At 40.0% G+C, this 23,133-nt stretch overlaps 1 pseudogene; it reads right to left on the bottom strand.

Annotated features, from left to right (window-relative positions):
* Window positions 1-3,636: 3,636 nt before the first annotated feature.
* On the bottom strand, window positions 3,637-4,909 carry LOC100764525 (annotated as a pseudogene).
* Window positions 4,910-23,133: the final 18,224 nt, after the last annotated feature.

The following is a 23,133-nucleotide window of genomic DNA, read 5'->3' as shown; positions in this document are numbered from 1 at the left end:
AAGCAATGGAGGGCACCAGGAGAACAAGGCCCTCTAAATCAACTGAGCAAGGCTCATAGGCACTCACAGAGGCTGAAGCAGCAAATCCAGGGCTGACCCAGGTCTGCACCAGGTCCTCTTTATTTATTATAGCTTTCAGCTTAGTATTTTTATGGGACTCCTGAGTATGTGAACCAATAGGTCTGTGATTTGCATCCCTACTCAGGGGCTCTTTTCCTTCTGTTAGGTTGCCTGGTCCAGCCTAGATGTGATGGTTTTTGTTTGATCTTATTAAATTTTATTTTGTTATATTTGGTTGTTGTCTCTTAGAAGCCTATTCTTTTCTAATGAGAGACAGAAAAGGAATAGATCATGATGGGAGAGCAGATGAGGAGGAAATGGAAGAAATAGTGGGAGGGGAAACTGTAATCAATATATATTGTATGAGAAAAGAATCTACTTTTTAAAATTTTTCTGTGTTCTTCTCTCCTACAATACATTCTGACTGTGTCTACCCCTCCCTCCTCCTCACAGTTCTCCCCTCTTCCCCAGATCGACTTCATTTCTGTCCCCCAGAAAAGAACAGGTCTCCCAGGGACATCAAACATGGCCGATCAAGACAAAATAAAACTAAGCAAAACACTCATATCAACACAGAGCAAGGCAACCCTATTGTAGGAAAGGGTACAAAGAGGAGGCAAAGAGTCAGGGACACTTCCACTCCCACTATCAGGAGGCCCTCCAAAGCACCAAACCAATAACCATTACATGTATGCAGAGAGGATCTACCAAAGATCCATGAAGGTGCCACAACTCCCTGTTCAGTCTTTGTGAGCCCACTCAAGCTATACTTAGATGATTACAGGGACTGTATTCTCCTGGTGTCCTTTATCGATCTGGATCCCACAGTTCCTCCTCCCCAAGTTTCAAAGATATTCAGTTGAGACCTCCAACCTGGGTTTTCCCTCTCTGCCTAATGTTTGGATATGCTCCTATAGGCTGTGAGAGACTGCCTTCCTGATGATAATTGAGCTAGGCCCGATCTATGAGTATAGCAGAATATCATTAGGAATCAGTCAGTTCATTTATTTATTTATTTATTTATTTATTTATTTATTTATTTATTTTCCAATTGTCTGTTTCTATACTAGGTCTCTGGGCTATCCAACCCCTGGGTCTGGGTCATCCAACAAGTGGCCTCAAGTAAGACCACTCATTGTTAGCCACTCCCACAAGTTCTGAACCACCATTGCCCAGAACCATTTTGCAAGCATGAAAGACTGTAGGTCAAAGGTTTTGTGACTGGGTTGGTGTCCCAGTCCCACTGAGAGGAGCCTTGCTTGGTTATAGAAGATGGGCAGTTCAGACTCTGTATTCTCCTTATTAGAAGTCCTCACTGGGGTTACTCTTACAGATTCCAGGGAGTTTCCACTTCACTAGGTTTCCACATTGCTCCTACATTCATCCCTCCCCATACTTGCTCTATCCCTCTACCTACACCTGATCCCATCCCCCCACACCCCTAGTCCACTTGCAAAGTCTATTATGTTTCTCTTTTCCAGGGAGATAATGTGTCCTGCTAGAGCATGTATCCTTGCTATTTAACCTCTTGGGGTCTGTGGACTGTGGCATGACTATCATTTACTTAACATCTAATTACCTCTCATAAGTGAGTACATACCATGGTTGTCTTTCTGTGTCTGGGTTACCTCTGTCAAGATGATCTTTTTCTAGTGACAATTTGCCTGGAAATTATATGATGTCAGTGATTACAATTGCTAAGTAATATTTCATTGTGTAAATATAACACATTTTCTTTATCCATTCTTTGCTTGAGGATATCTAGTTTCCAGTTTCCAACTCTAATGAATAAATCTGCTATGAAAATAGCAGAACATATGTGTCCTTGTGGTGTATGACAAATAATGACATAGCTGGGTCTTAAGGTAGATTGATTCCCAATTTTATGATTCCCAATTTATAATGATTTTCAAAGTGGCTGTACAAGTTTAAAGCAGCAATGGAGGAGCATTCCTCTGCTCCACATCTTCCCCAGAGTAAGCTGTCACTTGTGGTTTTGATATTAACCATTCTGACAGTTTTAAGATGGAATCTCAAAGCAGTTTTGATTTGTATTTCCTATATAGCTAAGGATGTTGAACAATTTTTTAATTGTTTCTCAGCCATTTGAGATTCCTCTTTTGAGAACTCTCAGTTTAGATCTATACTCTATTTTGAAATTGGACAATTTTGGGTTTTTTTGATGTCTACTTTCTCTCTCTCTCTCTCTCTCTCTCTCTCTCTCTCTCTATATATATATATATATATATATATATATATATAATATTAGGCCTCTATAGGGTGTGGGGTTGGTGAAAAACTTTTTCTGTTCTGTATGCTGCTGTTTTGCTTATTGATGATGAGGTCCAATTTATTGATTATTTTTCTTTGTGCATATGTTATTGGTGTTCCAATCAGAAAGTTGTCTTCTGTGCCAATGTATTTAAAGTTATTCTCCACTATCTCTTCTATCAGGTTCATGTATCTGGGCTTAATGCTGAGTTTTTTGATCCACTTGGACTTGAGTTTTGTGCATGGTGATAAATAGAGTTCTATTTGAATTCTTCTACGTGCAGACATCCATTTATACAAATACCATTTGTTAAAGATGATTTCTGTATTTCACTCTGTATTTCTGGCATCTTTATAAAACAATATGTCCATAGGTGTGTGAATTTATGTCTGGAATTTCATCCTATTTGTTTTTCTGTCAATATTATGATTTTTAATGTGATAGCTCTGTACTGCAACTTGAAATGAAGGTTGGTGATCCTGAAGTTCTAGTATTGTTCCAGATGTTTTTGGCTAGCCTGGGTTTTTTTTTTTATTTTTCATATGAAGCTGAATATCATCCTTTCAAGACCTGAAAAAAATTGCATTTGAATTTTGATGGGGATTGTTCTGAATCTGTACATTGTTTGGATAGGATGGCAATTATTACTGTTACTCTTACATATCCATGAACATGGAGATCTTTCTATCATCTGATAACATCTTAAATTTTTTCCTTCTAAGACGACGTTCTTGTTATAGAATTCTTTCTCTTGCTTGTTCAGATTTATCTCAAGATATATCATGTATTTTTGGCTATTGTGAAGGGTTGTTTCCCTGATTTCTTTCTCAATCTATTTGTAATTTGTATATAGGATAACTACTGATTTTTTACTTAATCCTGTATCTAACCACCTCACTAAAGGTATTCATCAGCTGTAGGAGTTCCCGGGTAGAAATTTTGGGGTTGCCCAAGCATACTATTATATCAACTGCAAATAACAATACTTTGACCTCTTCCCTTCTAATTTGTAACCTCTTGATCTTCAGTAGTCTTATTATTCTAGTTAATTGTTCAAGTACTATATTTAATAAATACGATAGATATGGAGAGAGTGGACAACTTTCCCTTGTTCCCGATTTTAGTGGGACTGTCTCTGGTGAACTGCTTGGTTAGTCAACACACAGATTGCTACTGCCTTGAAGAGAGTTCATAATTTTACAGAACCATGAACAGCTTCAATAAGGAAGAGTTTGACTGCCATATCCAATAAGGATGAAGTCTTTACTGCCAAGGACATTCTGGACCAAAACAATTAATGAAGTCTATGCCTCTGATGATAAGGATGCTTTGTATGTTGCCGACCTTGGAGACATTCTGTAGAAAGAGGGCCTCTGGAACCCATTGAAAGTAGACACAGCAGCAACAGTGTATGCACCCATGTTCTCAAAGAGCATCCAATCACCCACATGCATTTCAGACAGGTTACAGCGCTCGACAATCTGGTCAAGGCAATTGCACATTGGTCCCCAGATGCTGGATGATCATGCTTCTCATCTGGCTTGGTTCTCTTCTGCAGCAGGGGCTTCACATGCGCATGATCATAAAGAATGCAGTTAAATGGCCCATGCACTCTGTCATTTACTTAATACATGAAGGTGTGCTGGACTCATCTTCATCGTCAGAGCCCGTCTGCTCCTTCCAAACGATTTTTTAACAATGATATTGACTGCCAGTATGAAAGCTGAGGTGACAGAGTATCTGCCTGGCTCGGGGACAGCTCTCACTTCAGAGTCTGGCGGGGAGTACTTGTCCAGAGCTGGGTTGATAACACTGGTAATCTCTTCAAATTTTAAGCTTCGTATCCTCAGATCTAGGAAAGCCACCACCAATATCAAGCAGATACATGCTGAAACCAACTTCTGTGCCCATGTCAAAGACACAGAGGGCATCTGACAGGGCCTGGACGAAGGTCTCAGGATCGGTACATCCACTCCCCACGTGGAAGCTGACACCAATGTCATCGATATTTAGCTCTTTTGCCCATTCCAAGAGAGAAGCCTGCTGGTTCTGAGTGTGGCACCAAACTTAACACTGAGGTGACAAACTGCTTTGGAATCATCAGTGGCAATCCGCAAAACCAACTTTGCCTTTGGATGTGCTCTGGCGACCTTCATCAACTCAATCTCACTGTCAAAAGTCATCATCTGGACGCCATTACTGGCAGTATACTTGATCTGAGACACTTGTTTACAAGGATTTGCATAGATTATCCTCTCGGGAGGCACCCCTAGCCCCTGCATCAACTGTATTTCAGTCTTGCTTGCACAATCAAAACCCATCCCAATGGCGGCTAGGGTGTTCGCTATGGCTCAGCTGTCGTGTCTTTTGACTGCATAAAAGAAAGTGATCCAGGGAGGAGCTTTTAGCCACCTTAGATGTTTGTTTCTTCAGGATGTCTCCAAGATCCGCGACATGAAAGCATCCTTATCATCGGAGGCATAGACTTCATTAATTTTTTTGGTCCAGAATGTCCTTGCCAGTAAAGCCTTCATCGAGGATATGGCAGTCAAACTCTTCCTTATCAAAACTGTTCATGGCTCTGGAAAATTATGAACTCTCTTCAAGGCAGTTAGCAATCTGTGTGTTGACTGACCAAGCAGTTTACCAGGGGCTGATGGGTTGTTTGTTCTCTACAGCTCATTTGTAGCTTTCTGATAGTTAAATTAATGAACTCTAAACTTCCCTTTGTCTGGCATTATCTTTTCTCTGACCAAAAAAAAAAAAAAAAAAAATATCCTCACAATAGTAAGAACTATGTAATAGGCTCAGGGCTCTAACTTCACAAACTATGCATTCAGTTATTAAAATTGTACCCTAATTATCTGTCTCTCTAAATACTCTATAAATATAATATCCTTGTACAATTTTCTTTTTCAGTATCTGAAAAGATGCATGTAAAAAAAAAAACTTGGATTTTTAAATATTTCTTCTTACTATCCCAAAGAGAAGAGTTAATTATTTCTTCTTAATATCCTGAAAGATATTTAATTCAAATAATTGTATATCAGTAACTCTCACAGCAAATAAACTACTTTCAGCCCCCCAAAATATCTTTTATTATTATTTTTTAAAATACTTCTGTCATGCTAAAAATCATATATCAAAGCAGCAGGGGAAATTGACCTTTGATTAGAAAGTACATGAATAATCACAATTTCTTTAGACTGGATTTTTTTATATATGAAGATTGATACTTTATAACAACATTCATGTTTTTCTTTTTTGGGGGGGCAGGGGTTTCGAGACAGGGTTTCTCTGTATTGCTTTGGAGCCTGTCCTGGAACTCACTCTGTAGACCAGGCTGGCCTCAAATTCACAAAGATCTGCCTGTCTCTGCCTCGTGAGTGTCATGGAACACACCTTTAATACAGATAGTAACATGGAACTTATTTTCTAGTTATCTTTCTGTTCAGAGTAACAGTTCATATTCTATAAATCTATGACAATGAGCAAGAAACAGCAGCGTCCATTTGCATATTACCACCATCACATGAAAGAGAGAGAGAGAGAGAGAGAGAGAATCAGTCATCTTAAAGGAAAACAAGGAAAGCATACAAGAAGAGATATTCAATTCAACTTCAGAATGAAGTTGGAGTGAATTCGACTCATTCCTCATTAAACAGTCACTCAGCAGTTATTGAAAGTGTTCCTTCACTTTTCTTAAACAGGATACAAAAAATATTAGAAGTTAGAAACAAGGGAGTAAAAAGGCTATATTCAAATTCTGGAGAATCAGGAAAGATCAATGTGTTAAGTGATGAGGTAGCAAATACGAAGAACCACCTTATGAATGCCCTTTTAACCTCTAAGGATTCCAAAGTTCATCCAGATGTGCCAATGTTCACCTATTGCTCTTGCACTCCAAGCTCTCTCTTCATAACCAAGGTTCTAACACTGTAACAATTTTCCTATTTTGATTTGGTTGATAATCTTTTCAGGACGCATGCTATATGGACTGTAAAGAAATTATATGACACAGACATCCAGATTATGAATGAATAGATGCCCAGGTTGCCTGCACTGGGCATATATAAGATTGAACCTGTCAGTAGCCAGTTACAGATGGAGGGAGGAACTCATGGAGCCCTTCCTCTCCCTGCTGAATTATCAGTGTGCATGGATACTGAAGAATGGGAAGGTAGTCTTATCAGATGTGTATCCATTGGTAAGCTCACGAGGCTCCATTGGATAGCTCCATACCCTTGGTCATATAGATAGGTCTAGAAAATTCAATGGGTCACAAAAAAAAAAACATTGGTAAGAAACCTATGTGGAGGTAGAGCAGATTTAGTAGAGGTGTGAAAGAGAAGAGAGTAGGGAATGAAAGCAATCACAACAAATTACATACATGCATGAAATGGATGTTTGTAAATTTGTCACAACAAATGTAATTATTAAAAAGGAACTTTGCTCCCAGTTTATGATACACATTCTTGGAACTCCTGAAAGTTTGGGGTTTAAAGTCTTAGCTTAGCAGATGGAAGTAGTTATAAAATCTTACTTAGCTGAAACTTGGGCTTGATAACCTATTATTAATAAACTAGTGTTGTCTGAATGAGATGATTCAAATGACATATGTATAGTAAATACTGACAATTTGATGTCATTATATGATAAAGCTCCTGCATTGATTAAAGTGACATTGATCCTTTTCTGTAGGGAAAGGAATTTGGCAAATCCACTAGGTGGCTTTATTAAACTCAAGTTTTGGGGGAAAGATTATTGCATAAGTTCTATATAGAATGTTAATAATAAGACTCAAGGGAAAACAGACACTGATTTAGGACTATAACAAAAATTAAGTTTTTCAGAAGCTTAATGTAAGCCAGGAAATGTGAGAATTAAAAGGAATAAAATAGAATGAAAAAATATGGTCAGTAGACTACATGCTACTTCAACTTATAAGTAACATGAGAAAGAATTAAAGGTATGTCTACCTTTCTTGGATAATTATTAGAATAAAGATAAGATACAGAATGACTTGAAATAGCAGAAGTGGAGTATTGTCCAATATAAAAATTTTGCTTAACATATTGGAATTATGACCCAAAGATATGGTAGAATACTGTATATGCAAAGCTGGAAAATGTAGAGAAACCTGACCTCAAGCTAGAGCTTGATGTATAGCTAGAGCTATAGATGATGCTTTATGGTGTAGACAGAGTATGTAGGAAGAACCCAGAACAAGAGGAAATGTGAGTAGAGGAATACAAAGGAGAGTTCAACAACGTGCAAGCACAGTAGAGAGTCTGAAGGGCATAGTCCAATTGTGATCATCAGACTCACATTGAGGAAAGAGAGAACTGAATCCAGAATGATGTCCTTTGACCTTTATGTGCACATGACATTAGCATGCACACACACACACACACACACACACACACACACACACACACACACAAACACACACACCATAATAAGGTAATTGAAATGTTTAAAATACCATGATAAAGGCAACGTAATGGAGAAATGGGTTACTTTATTTTTTTACAGTTCAAGCATAAGAATCTCCAGGGAGCTAGCAATACTCCATTTACAACTAAGCAGTGGGACAGCTATGTTCTGTATTTTACACAGTTCAGGATCATAGTCAAGGAATGGTGCCACCCAAAGTGGTTAGATCTTCCCACTTAATTTAATGTGGTCAAGATATTTCATCATAGGAATGCCCAAAAACCCATCTTCCAGGGGATTCTAGATACTGTCAAGTTGGCATTTAATACCAACCATGACACTATACAGAAAGAATAAACCCCTTATATGCATGGCTCCAGGGATCTGACCTATCTAGGTGGGCAGTGAAAGAAGAAAAGACACGCAGACATACACATGGAAGAAACTGAACTTTCTGGGGGAGAAACTGAAACATCCTGGAAGTTCAGCATACTTATTGTTATCCACAATTGAACAGAAAAGTTGGGTAATTGCATATAACTGAACAAAGAGGCAGGATTACAATATATCACTGAGTCAACCAGGCAGGTTTTAGCTAATCTTGTAGGAAGAGTTTCTGTAGGGCAGCAGTCTTCAGGCTGTTAGTATTCAGAGGAAGAAAGTTATGGCAGACATGCTATCAATATTTGCCATTTCTCTGAACCTTACCCTGGGTCTGGGGCACATGTTTGACCATTTTCCCTTGAGTATGAAACTATGGTCCTTGAGATATCCATGCTGGGTCAGCAACAACACACACCCACTCAGGCCTTCACACACTCAGGGCATCTTCCACTTTCCACAAAACTTCTATGGATCTGAGACTTGATTGGTCAGGGTATTTACAAATTCTTTGTGTAACTCATTCCTAGTGACCGTTCTAAGATGCCTGTCCCTTAGGATTGTGGGACAGTTGGAGGAATGACCTCAATGTTGTTCAATGTGTGGAGAGTTGGGTATTTGCTTTCTTTGTTTATTTCCAGGAGAGATACATCAATACTGACTGAAGTTGAAGATAAGGAATGGACGGAGAAGTGGATATTAATCACATAAGCAAGAAACATAAGTGATGGAGAGCTACTTCATGTTAGACTAAGTGTGAGCCAACCCAGGTGAAAATGCTAGCCTCAGCTAGATTCTCTTCTCTTGAGGGACAGAGATACATTCTAAAAAACTAGTTGGAAGGACAGAAGGAATTTAAGGGAGCAATTACCTAATTAACACATAGTAGTTACTGCATAAGACTGTTGTACTACATAAGACTATAGTAGACTGGAGATGAGCCTACTAATTCCTAGAGACAGCCATCTTTGCCATTCAGGTCTTACTTGGCAGAGAATGTCTTTCCCACCCTATGTGGAATTTGAACAAGCCCACCAAGTTGAAGCTCAGATTGCTGTTGGATGAACATCTTTCACCATTCATTTTCCTCCAAGCTATTTTGCATTTTGGTGCAGGCAGGTCTTGGGACAAGCATTTTGAAAGACCTTCAAGCTGGGAAGTGACCTACTTACCCTTAGATAAGTCAAGTCCTACCAAACAGCCCAGCATCTGTGCCTGTGCTGTCCTGAAATGCAGAGGGATACTATGCAAGCACTTGGCAGAAAGTGCAATGGTTAGTTTCATTTTTTTCTCTTTTTTTCCTTTTTTAAATTTAAATTAGAAACAAGCTTCTATTACATGTCAGTAACAGTTCCCTCTCCCTCCCCTCCTTTCCTGCCCACCACCGACCCCCGTCCCATCTGATTTCTGCTCCCCAAGGAGGGTGAGGCCTTCCATGAGGGAATCTTCAAAGTCTGTCCTATCATTTGTAGCAGGGCCTAGACCTTTCCCCATGTGTCTAGACAGAGAGAATATCCCTCTAGTGGAGTGGGTTCCTAAAGTCCATTCCTGCACTAGGGATAAATACTGATCCACTACCAGAGGCCCCATACATTAACCAGACTTCCAAACTGACATCCTTTTCCACGGGTTCTGGAACATTTTTTATATTTTTATTTTAAATGTGGCTGCAGTGATTGTTTTAAAGGGAAAGATTAATCCTTGGAGGTGGGTTGCCTTTATCTCTACAATAAATGTGGGAGCATTTATTCAGCATGCACTAAGTCAGTGCTAAACTTTGTTTCCCTCTTCAGTTCAGCCACTGAGTCTGCAGATGACTTGGTGACCTTGTGTTTAGCAATGACCCGGCTGATTTGATCAAAGCAAGAACAGACTATCTCATGTTCTGACCTCTAGTAGTCACTTTGACTCCTTTTCCTTTTGTTACCATCGTGGCAAATATCTTTCACATAACTGCAGATTCTTCATGGTGAATCTCAGGGGCGAGCTGTGAGCAATGGGAATCAGCACACCTCTCCTGATGACTGCCAAAGAACTTCTACAAGAGTAGAATCAGTGCTGTCACTCACCCTTCTGGCCCTAGAATTAGCTGCAAGGGACTCTGCAGACTCACATTAAATAGGCTTTAATGCATTGAGCACTTGCAAGATGATATTATGAATTAGCATTCATGGCTGGCCTATTTCTAAGGCAAATTCAAGGGCACACTGTACTTCACACAGACAAAAACTCACACACTTAGAGCCTACTGACTCAACTTAACTAGAGACATTATTTACTACACATGAAGAAAATAAGTACAGTAGTCATGTCTCTTTATATTCTTATTCTAGACTCCACGGAATAAGTGGGTTTTTATTTCTACATTAAGAAGATAGAGACAAGTTGGGCAGTGGTCGCCCATGCCTTTAGTCTCAGCATTCAGGAGGCAGAGGCAAGGGGTCTTTAAGTTAAGGTCAGCCTGGTCTACAGAGTAAGTTCCAGGACTCCAGGACAGCCAGGGCTACACAGAGAAATCCTGGAGAGAGAGAGAGAGAGAGAGAGAGAGAGAGAGAGAGAGAGAGAGAGAAAGAGAGAGCGCAAATTCAATGCTCACGACTCCAGCAAAATAAGAAATAAGGTGATGTTAAAAGAGAAAACCGTATTGAAAACTATATGAATGTTACTAGTCACAGGCATGTTAAACTTGACCTAAGTACTGGGCTTCTGGGAAGAGTTTTGGTGAAGAAGGATCCCTTTGTATGTGTTCTAGAAAATGACTTGCAACAAAGAAACACCCTTCCACTTTTGACCTAGGTAAACCTCCCACAGGTAAGTTTCTTGCTTACTTCCAAAAGAGTCAGGCAGAGTACCCTCCAATTTCTATTGTTTGTCTTATGAATCTTATACTAAACTGTTTGTCCTCACTGACAAAAATATGTCTGGAAAAAATACTTGATAATATGACCTTCCAGGAGCCGTAGTCTTCTCTGCACACAGGACTCTGGGTTTGACCCACCTATACCCAAAGCCTGCATTGGAGGAGTTGACTTCAAAACCCCCTGAAAATCAGGAGAGTACTGGGGGAGGGGGGTCTCTGAACAATCCCCCACGCCTCTTTCCCCTCTTCTCCATCCTGCACAAGCTCTTTTGCAATAACCTTCCAGGTACCCTTTTAAGGATAAGCGTGCCCTCTGCTGAGCTAATCCTCTTACACATCCCAGCATCCACTCTGCCCCACAGCCCTAATCCTCTGTTACAATACAGCTTTAAAAGGGGGTTCTCTCTTCCTACAACCAGGACTAGATTTTAGTTGACAGTTGGCACTTTCATGGAAGTTCCGGTGTTCCTTCCTGTTGCAGCCTCGTTAATCTGCAACTGTGTATCCACAAAAGCCAAGGCCCACGCCTGTCGGCGAGCCCATCAAGCATCTTCCTCCAAACTCCAAAACACTATGGCAGCTCAGATTGAATTTGTGACTAACTTGTTTTGTACTGAGGAGATAGAACAATACAACCCATGAAGCTGTCACTGTGTAGCATAGAGCCAGGCAGGGTACAGATAATGTTTTACACTGTGTTGCCCAGCGGGGTAGCCTGGCATACGGACAACAGTCACTGAGGAGAAACCAGCATCCCATGTTCCCTCCCATATCTAATAAATGACCTTTGGATGATGACTTACTCTCCTTGGGCCTCTGTAATTTTATCTGTAAAATGAGGGGATTGAACTTCGTGATCTCTAACCTCCCTTCGAGCTCCAGAAGTCTATGATTCTAAAACAATTTAGAGTAAATCATAAAGACAGACCTTGAGGCAGTCAGATCCCGCAAAGGTGACTGTAGGGAGGGCTGCACAGTGCCATGGCCAGGCCGTGATGAGATTTGTAATTAAATATAACAACACAGGTCATAATCAGACTGCATGCTTCAGAAGACACATTAATCATGATAGGGGTCGGGGAGGGCTCTCCCCAGAACATGACAGGGACCTTGCAAAAGAAAGAGGAAAGTCCCTGGCATGCTTTAGAGGGACAAAGACTGGGACATGCTGGGAAATTTAAGCTTTAATTTTGCATTATATTTGGGGTTCATCTAGGTGAGAAATTTACACCCGCGATTGAACTTTTCCAGAATATCATTGACAGAAAGAGTCCCCAAAGGCCACCAGAATTTCCCTCCAGTTTTTGTTTCCTTACTTTGAATTAGATATTTATTCTTTTTATATTAAGCTATACATTTTTTCCTCACTCTCCTTCCCTTGTCCCCTCATCCCTTCCACCCTCCACTCTGCCCCCCACACTCCCAATTTACTCAGAAAATCTTGTCTTTTTCTCTTCTTAAGCGGATCAATGTATGTCTTTCTTAGGGTCCTCTTTGTTACCTAGGTTCTATGGGGTTGTGATTGTAGGCTGGTTTTCCTTTGCTTTGTGTCTAATATCCACTTCTGAATGAGTACACATTATATTTGTCTTCTGGGTCTGAGTGACTTCACTCAGGTTGGCTTTTTCTAGTTCCATTAATTTATTCTTAATCATATATATATACATATTCAAAATAATTTTCACCCTTTAATATTAATAACACCTCAAGACTATTGAGCTAGCCTTCTGACTTTCAGACACTTCAGTGAGGCAGGTAACAGAGAGCTGTGAAGAAGGTATGCTGGTGGATTTCAGTGGATCCTAATAGAATTAATATTCTATAATTCGCATACTTAGATATATTCTTGTTTCTTGTGTAACCCTCTGCCAAATCATAAACTCCCTTGGGATACCAGGAAAATAGGTGCTGGCCAGGTTGGAAAAGAGGGAGCAGACCTGGACGAGGGATCTCAGGATGAAGGCCTTTATAATAGAAATTTTGATGCCTAGGAGTAAGAAAAGGAAGAAACACCAGACACAGCAAGGCTTCAGAGTCCTTGGGGCTCAGATCAAATAGAACAAATCCGCCAAGCCTGAGGCCAGCCCTGAGGCTCAGAGGCAATAAGAGGCTTGGCCTTATGAATGCCTAAAGCCTTCTCTGCCTGTTCCCAGGCAGCACTTTGCACAAGGCAATGCCATGCATATTTAAAATGATGCGATTTTTGTCACATTTAATTCACACATACCCATATCCATACCATCATCAAGGCCATGCCAGTAGCTTCTGTTAAACTAAAGTTAAAATGTAGACTAGGCTTTCATTAATTGGTTTGTCATGCAATGCCTATTCCAGAAACCCCCCAGTATACACAATGCCTGTTCAATCAATCCTCCCTTCTGTAGGAACCATAATACCTTCTACTCTTCTGGATCATAAGATTGTTTAGGACTTATCCTAAGACTGGGAAATAAAGAAGTCCAAGTCACAGTTAGTGTCCTCAGGTGAAATGCAGGATACTCAGCAGATGACTAAGTACCTTTTAATTCAGCAAATTGATACAGTCATTTACTCTTGCCTCTGTCCTGAAGCAGAATTAACCAGCGCATCCTTCTTGATGCCAAACTTCTTGGAGAAAGAGGATGCCAATTTAGACTCAACCTGAAGCTTCTGCAGTGACCCTGTAGCTTTGTGCACACATGGCCTACTCCAAATACAGACAGAGTAGGTCTCAGAGATCTATGTGGAACACTGAGATCATCAACTTATTCGCCTTCGAAGGAACAGTTTAAACAACCTTTCTCCTACCTGAACATAGAGAAACTTGTTCAGATAGCACACAAAAAAAGATATTGCTTCGGTAAAAACGAAAATACGTCCACAAAAATTGAGCCTTGCAGAAATTCCAAAAGAAAATGCTCCCAAGGCTGGCAAAAGTTTGTGATGGAAAGATTAGTCTAGTGATATATAGAAAAGATTGAGATAATTTGCTACACTGTTACTAATAGCTTTATTTTTCTTGGAAAACTACTGTTTTCCTAGGTGGACTAGGCAGATTGATGACTTCCAAAGACAGGCTACATCTTGATCCTTGTTAAGTGTGAAAATTCTGCTGCCAGCCAAGAGAAATCCAGATTACAGAAGGAAGTTAGGTTGCTAATCAGCTGACTGTAATATGCATCGATTTTGTAGATTAACTGGCTTGACAAATGTCATCACAGTGTGCAAGCACAGCGGGGAGGCGGAGAGCACGAACCAGGAACGTGGCAGCAGGAAAAAGCCAGTAGCCCTGGCTTTAAAGATTTCAGAACCATCAGGAGCCCAGCCATGTTACAGCCTGTAGAAGCTGTAATTGACAACAGATTGTTTGCAGGGGAAAAAAAAAAAAAAAAAAAAAAAAACCACGGACACCTAGAAAACCACTTCAAACTTCTCACCTCTAGATCTGTAAGCTAAAAACTTGGTTTTATTTTTAAGCAGCTAAGTGCATCTTAATTATTTGTCACTCATAGAGAACACTGCACCACTCAGAAGGGAGACTAAAGCAACCCAAGAAGCCAGCCAAGACTCCTGCAGAGAGCAGTCATAGATACTTGAAACAGGCCCACAGACAGTGGCATGGACTACTAAAAGGCAAAGAAGTGTAAAACCCTCAACTAGAAAAAAAATTCCCAGTGTGGGGAAGACCACAAACCACAATAATGCCTGAGAGCCAGGCATAGGAACCACTAAGCAGCCAGCCACAGAACCACAGGATGAGGGGTTGCTTGCAAACCATCCCTTACTGGCTTACCACCACACTCCCAAAGGTACAATTTAATTCTCGGTTGACTATCATATGTTCCTCAAGTCATCTATGGCGTGATAATAAGAGCCAAGCCTTTTGAGTATTCTTGGAAGGGAAAGATAGACAATTTGTTTTCTCCTGATTGTCAGAAATTAGCTGTGTTTTATAGTCATCAATTTTAGCCTAGTTATGATTTTCAGTCTCTAGTTTCCTACCCATAACCTATTTGAATGCCCAGAAGATATTCTTAGTGGGAGAACCTATAATTAAAATATAAAATATCTAAGACTGTGAGGGAATATGTATATTTTATATTTATACATATATAAAATTTTCCCTCCTCAATTTCTCTGTCTCCTTTCTATTCTCTCAGTTCCAATGTCTACAGATTTTCTTGTCAATTTGTCTATGTGCTATGTACCACAAAGGTAAAGGCTTTCATCACTCCATACACACAGTTATTCTCAGGCTTTATCTCTAATGTAAATTTATTAGTTTTGGGTTCCTGCCCTGCATCTTGATCAGTTGAGTGAAAGCTCACAAGCATGGAATAAAAGTTTGACTAAATATGTTTCATAGTCTCTACCTTCCTTGAGCTCAAAGTTCTACCTGGTTCTTTAGTTTTCAACTCACCCAGCAGTGACAAAATACATTCAGTTACCCAGATGGACAGCAAAACTTTGTCCTCTCTTAGACCTCCTATCTCAATTATTAGAACTGCATACAAGACAGTCATTTTTAGGACCTACATTTCTTTTACTTCAGAATGAAGCTCATCATCCTTAGAACAAACATTCTAGAATTTAGCAGCATACTTGAAAAAATGATTAGCAGAAATGTAATCTCGGCAGTGAAATGGTAAATTTTAAGTTAATCTAGAGTAATTAGTCTATAGTTCTCTGCACTTATCGAGGATGTCAAACAAGTTATGGTGATGACCATTTGAAATGAAGCTGGTCTTATCAAAACAAATGAATGTAGTGACAAATGTTTGACACCCCAGTACCGGAAGTTCTGAGGATGAAGGCCTACATGTTCCACAGCAGCCTGGACTGCACAGTAAAACCTCTCTCACCACACCAAAATGCAAACAAAATACATCTTAGCTTGTTTACTTTTCATATATTTCATTAGTGCTCAGGAAACCAGTAAGGATAATGACACAATAATTACACATAATTAAAACAATATGTTGTGCTTTTTGCTCGGCTGCAGTCTGGGTAGATGTAGATTCCATATGCAGAGACAAAACAAATGAACCTAGAGAAGGTTCACTGAGTCTTGCATTTACCACAGTAAGTTGCCTAGAATGCAGCTTCTCCATTATATTTAGCCAAATTCTTTGAAACGTTAACATATTCTCCTGTCAGATCAGCTAAGGAAACTCCCAGTTAAGCCAAGTGTGCATGATGTCATTGTCACTGGGGATCCATGCACTGCCAGTTCCTGAGAATGTACACCATTGCTCAAGACACCTACCTTCTCATGAGTTTTTTATTCTAGGCAGAAATTGCTGTGTTCCAGAAACCAAGGTCTAAAGAAGCCAAAGGGATGCTCAGGGCCAGCCAGGTGCTGGGGACCAGGGCCCAAGCCGAAACAGCCTGGCTCCTGGCTCTCAATTAGGGATGGGATTCTCCCACAATGTCATATTAGGAGTGCAGGTGCCTGTTTTTGTGAAACAGTATGGTGGAAGGAATAAGAAGATGAAAATGTCAATGACAGGAACACTGGAATAGGAAATCCAAGGAGGCAGAAATGGTGAGATAGGAACCATCCTTCAAAGTCTGCTTTCATGAGACTTCCTGACAGGTCTTTGGTGTCAAGACAAAAAACACCCTTCTTTCACCTTGCTCTGGTCCTTAGACCTCCGTAAGATTGTGGTGGCTCAGGTTTGGGGAAGCAGACACCTGGGAGGATGCAGAGCAGAGTCCTGTGGTGGAAAGGAAAGTCAGCTATGAGGATCTAGTTGGGAGTGTGAGCCCATGGCTGACTTTAAGGAACATGTTCTATGATGCATTACCAGTGGAAGCAGCTATATTTAGTTCATTCAAGACTTCACCATGGACAGCTTTTCTCTTTTCTCTCTCCTAACTTCATAAAAGAAATACACAGCAGTATTACTTGGTCTGTAGAATTCTGGAATATCCTGTATCTACCTTTAGACAGCCCCTTGAAATTTCCAGGTTTCCTTCTGGGGTCTAAGGTCTGCTTAGCAGCAAAGTAAGGACTGATGACCAGTTCATGAAAATAAGATGTTTTCAGAGGCTATGAGCAATCCAATTGAGCCTCTCCACTGCCTTGCCAAGAGCGCAATCCAAGGTCTGTTAGTGGAAATTTCCAAAAAAAAATGGGCAAGGCCTAGAGGACTTAAGAAGCTGAAGAAAGATGCCATGCAAGACTGTGTGTGGCCTTTCCAGACTGTATTCAATGTTATTCATGTTCCTAGAGTGTATGTCTGTTTATCTGTTCATTTATTGTGTACCACAGCTCACTTGTGAACATCACAGGATAATTTGCTGCAGTACTTTCTTTCCACTCTGAGAATGCAAAGGAGGGGATCTTAGGAACGCAGGCATGGCAATAGGCACTTTTATGCACTGACTACCTGTCCAGATCACACCTGTAGTTGAATGATTAACAAAACAGGCATCTGGGGGTCTGGATGGCAGAGGCCCTTCTTTCTGCTTAGGAGGCATTGTGCAGATTTTATGGTGTCTTGTGAGGGAGACAGTATGCACTGCTTCAAGTACAACATAATAATACAGATAATCTCATTCAGTCTGCTCCTTCCCCTGCTTCTGTTGCCATCACATTTCTTCAAAAATAAAAAATAAAAAACACGGGATCTGATTGTAAGGTCGTTGTCATGGGGCTCTTAGAAGTCCTCATAGGCATCACATAATTCTACCAACAGGGAACCTTGGTTCTGACATGGTTATAAGGGGAGGACAATGCTGCTGTGACAATTTGGGAAGTGAAGGGAACAAGCCAGCAGACCCTCTCCCCACAAAGAAAATACTGCAATGAGCATCTAATCAGTGCATAGTTTAGAAAATGAAAGTCAGCTGTGAGCCACTCTTGAGTGGCAGACCTTGAACGCAAACAATGAGGTGCTCCGCAATGCGCAATGCGGATTGCACCACAGGCGCCGCTGGGCTACTGCGGTCAGCCGCACAGATAAACCGGCCAGGGAGGGTTTGCTTTGGCTTTTGTTTTATTCTTTCCTAACCGTCGCCACCACCTTTTATGTTGCCTGAAAAGGAATTATCCTTATGGAGAGATCTCTCTTTTACAAAGGCCACAGCTAGCTGAGAAAACTCCCTCTAGAACTCTGGGCGGGAGCCGCATTGTGCGACTCCATTTAGTTTGTCCTTCAAAGTCCGGAGAATAATTATTCCATAATTCTTTCACCTGATTAATTCTTAACTATGAGCATAATTACACCCTGCAGAAGGTAAATCGGTCGTATAAATCAGTGGTCGCTGACAGTTCCCGGTGTTCAGGAGGGGAGGGCGCCGGACAGCCACGGGTCCAGCCTGGGTGTTTGGGTCATGACTGCCGCCCCAGACCCAGCTTCCCACACACTGGGAGGGAAAGGAACAACTGGGCCCCTGGGTGTCGCCAGTCCTGGCTGCAGGTGCATGGGCTAGGATCCTCGTAAATGTCCCCTGGTGGAGCCCGGCAACCTCAGAGAATGGCATCCATGCTCCTCATTTCTGCTCACTACATCAAGCACCTTTTAAACAAACAAACAAATAAACAACAGCAATGAGAACCGAAATGAGCAATTCAGCCATTAAACACGTGAGATTGTGAGATTCTTTGTGGTGTGTGCGTGTGTGTGTGTGTGTGTGTGTGTGTGTGTGTGTAGGTAAACCTTAGTGCAATTACTAATGAAAGACGACTGCCTAAGCAAACCACAAGATACTATAACTCTGAATATAATGGTTTCAGATCTTTGCTTTGCTTTTGAGCCAGCCATCTTCAGACTGCTTTCCAACTCAGCCCTTCCTGACTATGACTCTTCTAATGCTGGCATCGCAAATCTCAAACACTAGGACCCACTTGATTTTCCTTGTGTTTAACTTCCCCCTGTTTATCTCTTATTTTTAAGTTTATAAATATAGCAGGTTCAAAAAGAACTTCACAAAGCATTAAAACATTAAATTTGTCCCATTTCCAAAATACTTTTTAAAAATCCCAAACTCTTTTTACAAATGGACACATCTCCTATTGGAAACCTTCCAAGATAATTTATTATAATATATTTTGCCAATTAAATGCATATCCTGGTTAGTCCCACATTCTCTTGATTATCCAAATTGAATGTAGATTTAGTCGATTTTAAATGAAAATAGCAAAAAGTAACCAATTACACAATTAATATGTTGTTAGAATTACACAATTTACTGGATTCTTTCATAGACCTAATTCTTCTAAAGGTATGAAATATATTCAGATTTCATATTACTAAAATATTAACATTATACACATAATTATTTTAAATACCCCTCTACTTATTTCTGATTATTTCTCAAGCTAAAATGGCATTTTTGCTAAGAAAAATGAATATGTTTTAGATACAATTTTGGTACTGTTTTTTAGGGAGCCTTTGCAGCTGTTTGATGATTATAACTAATACTAGCTTAATCATCGCCTTACTGTTCTGAAATCTCAGGAGAAAACAGAGGCTGCCACTCCCAATAGGTTATATCAACAGTTCTAAACTGAAAAAGGAAGTGACCAGTTGCATCTAGCTGTTGTCAGACTTTCAGTTTAGTTTGCAGTCATACTCAAACTCCCATTGTATTCACTTAGGTGAATGGAATGTTGGGAAGTGCTGCTCTCTGATCTAAATTGCAAACATCTCTGGGCCTGCTTTGGAAAGACAGTTGACTATCTTCCCTCATAGAAGCAGGGGTCAGGATACCCTCACCTGAGTATCCAGCCCCCCCCCCCAACCAATTGCATGTAACCTTCTCTTAATTGTACATGGTCTTCAGAGGATATAGAGCACATAGTGGGGGAAGTGTGAGGGGAGAGTTTCATCTATGAAGCCACCATCCTTGCTGGTTTTAGACCTTCCAGTGTGGCTGTCACCCACTGCTCTGGAAGTAACTAATAAATTGTTGCTTTTTTTCTGGGTGAACTTTGGTGGAATCAGATCTTTGTTTGTGGTTGAAACCTTAGGAGGAAGGGTAGGCATTGATTGCATCTTACCAGAGAATACCTTTTAGCCATGACAGTGAACCCTGAGTGTCAACAAAGGACTAAGTCCTTCAGTCCAGATTCTCAAATCTCTTACATAGAATATTGTATCGATTTACAGTGCATGGACACATCCTTTTAACCATCTCTAGAATATAATACCAAAAACAATGGGAGTGCTATGAAACTAGCTGGTGTCTTGTATTATTTAGGGGATAATTATAGGAAATCAAAATCTGTAAATTTTCAATACAGCTATAATGTTTTGGAGATATTCCCTTGTTCCTTGAAACCAAAGCTTTAATATGCATATCATATTTAATTAGATATCATTATATGAGAAATATATTTAAATTAAATATACATATAGTGTGTGTGTGTGAGAGAGAGAGAGAGTGAGAGAGAGAGAGAGAGAGAGAGAGAGAGGACAGAAAAAGGGCTGTTATAAACTGTCATATCACAGTCTAGGAAATGAAGATTATTTTCTCTTTAGGATTATTTTGTTTGTGTAGCAGTTAATAATAATTTTATTTTCTACTTATATGTCAGGTGTGGCTTGGTGCATTCTATTTGTGTTGCACCCATCAGTAAAGGAAACTCCACATGAAGATGCTGAGTTAGCATACAGTTTCATAGATATGTAGATATATGTAAACATGTCGAACAGCCATTAGGTTTGGATTCAGAGCCTAAGATCTTGCCAAAATGCTTCCCAATGAAGCATCTTCATGCTTCAGCATCAGAAATTCTAATGTAAAGCTACTCATCTGTGTTTAGAGTGGCAAGGAAGTAATTCTTACTGTTTGCTGTTTGTTAAGATAACCTCTCTTCTGTGCAACCCAGGTTGACTTAAAACTGGCCATCTTCTTGTCTCAGCCTCCTGGTACTGAGATTATATGTTTGTGCCACAATACCTACCAGCAAGGAACTTTGAATCCTTGTAAGAAATCGAAGCAAAACAAAACAAACAAACAAAAAAACAAACAAAATGAAAACAAAAACAAGGAAAGCAACACACGTCAACTAAGAACCAGAGCAATCACAGACACTTTCAAGATGTGATCTTTAGAAATGACAGTTTCTCTTTAGAATTTAGAAGACCAAAGCTTTAAGAACATCCTGTAATTAAAGACAATTGGATGCTAACATGCTAGAGGGGGAAGAAAGTTGACTTATGATTAGCAACTTGCATGATCAGTGGTTGGAGTCTGGGCTGGTGTTTCCAGATTCTTGACCTCTTACTCAAGGAATTGAAATAAGCACAGATTTGTAAATTCCAAGGAAACTCTATTCCAAAGCAAAATGCTGGATAACGTTAGATACACTGTCACAGGTGATGGTAGACCACATGGATGAGAATACTCAAAATCCCTATTTATTGCTTTGGGCATTCTTTATGGAATTCAAGAAGAGAGGCTTGGTTGTCAAGGGATATAACACAATCTCTGCAGGCTTTGAATTTTGTGAGTTGTTACTCACTGTGCACATCTTTTCCTACAGAGCATTTCTTTTAGTTATATGCATACTCAACTATACATATGTACAAGGTGATGAATAGTTCATTCTCCCCAAGACTTCATTCAGGTGATACAATCTGCCATACCATGCATGCACCTAAAATAAGTGTAGGCCAGATTGGCCAGTATCTTCCCTGACCCACCCCTATGGTTTCAATATATGCTTGAATAGAAATAAGATGTTACCAAGTACTTATTAAGGGGAGGGATTTTTATTTCATTGTCTAAAGCAGCCACCCTGATTTAGGCAGGGGTCCTAGGTAGGTAACGTGTTGCTAGGTATATCCATACAAGTGTGGTGTGCACTACATGCAGACAAGGCTCCTAGTTACCAAGTACCTTGTGGAAGAGGGGTGTGTGTATATCCCAAGCCAACTGAGACCCAAAATTTCAAAGCAATTCCCTATGATTATCAGCCTCATTTAGATACAAAGAAGACTCTGTCACTCATTGAAAATGAATTCTAGTATTTACTGCATCCTTTTAACTTGCTTTCTTGCTCTCAAAGTTGGGTGGACACCATTCTCTCCATGATGTTCCTGAATTGTTAGAAAACACCTATCGTCATGCAATAAATGGTGCTTTTAGATCCCTTAATGTGTTAAGTATTTTTAATATTTTCTCTTTTGTGTATTTTTCTATTTCCTTAAAATTCTCTTCAATTAAAATAAAAAGAACTTGATTTAAAACTTTACTTTTGAAATCTGAGGATAATTGTTTTAGTCATCTTAACCTCAGCCAATCCCTTTTACTTCTACTAATTCCTCCAGGAGCAGGGATACCATAATATCCATTAAGTCATGACTCATAATATGGTGTGATGAGTGTATGGAGCTAAGTGTGAAAACTAGAGAAAATTAGAGAAACCTAATTCATAGGGAACAAGCCCTTTCCCAATCCCTTTATCAAATAAGGCTGTGATACAAGGAAAAATGTTTGCACATGTTAGAAGGGAATGAAGACAGAAGTAATGATAAATTCCTAACCTGGGCATCACATTTATTCCCCAACAGTATACATATGCAATTTGTGATCCTTGAATCACATGCTCACTACTACAGTCTAGGTGCATGTGCCCTTCAAAGTTCTAATGTTAAAGCTTTGTATCAACTGTAACAGTGTTAGCATGCAGGGCCTGTTTAGAAGTAAGAGATTCATAAAGATTCTGACCTGATAGGTTAGTGCTCCATCGGAGAGACTGGGGACAACACCGTTTTTATCGTTCCATTCCTCCCTCCATTTCTGTTCTCCAAGAAGCAAAAAGTAGCACATCCAGACATCAACTCCTCTGGCATTCTGATTTTGATCTTGGATTTTCGGAACTGTGAGCACAAAGTGTATTAGTTCTAACTTACCCATTCAGTTATTGTCATAGCTTCACAAACAAATGGACACATAGACACACACACTTACTCACTTACTTGAATTTCCCTATTACCTAAATCATGGTTGATTCTAAAATTGAACCCTACTGATCTATATACTTCCTAAGGCTGGTCCCCTAGAGTAATCACCTGGCAACTTTATGTCACTTTCAACCAGTAACAAAAACAACAAAGTGGACTAGGGAAGTTGATAGATTCAGGGTCCCAGAAGGCTTCATAGGACAGGGGTGGGAAGGCATGAAGGAATT

The sequence above is a fragment of the Cricetulus griseus genome, chromosome 5 (assembly GCF_003668045.3).
Source record: "Cricetulus griseus strain 17A/GY chromosome 5, alternate assembly CriGri-PICRH-1.0, whole genome shotgun sequence".
Classification (NCBI taxonomy): domain Eukaryota; kingdom Metazoa; phylum Chordata; class Mammalia; order Rodentia; family Cricetidae; genus Cricetulus; species Cricetulus griseus.
This window is presented reverse-complemented; position numbering and strand designations above follow the sequence as displayed.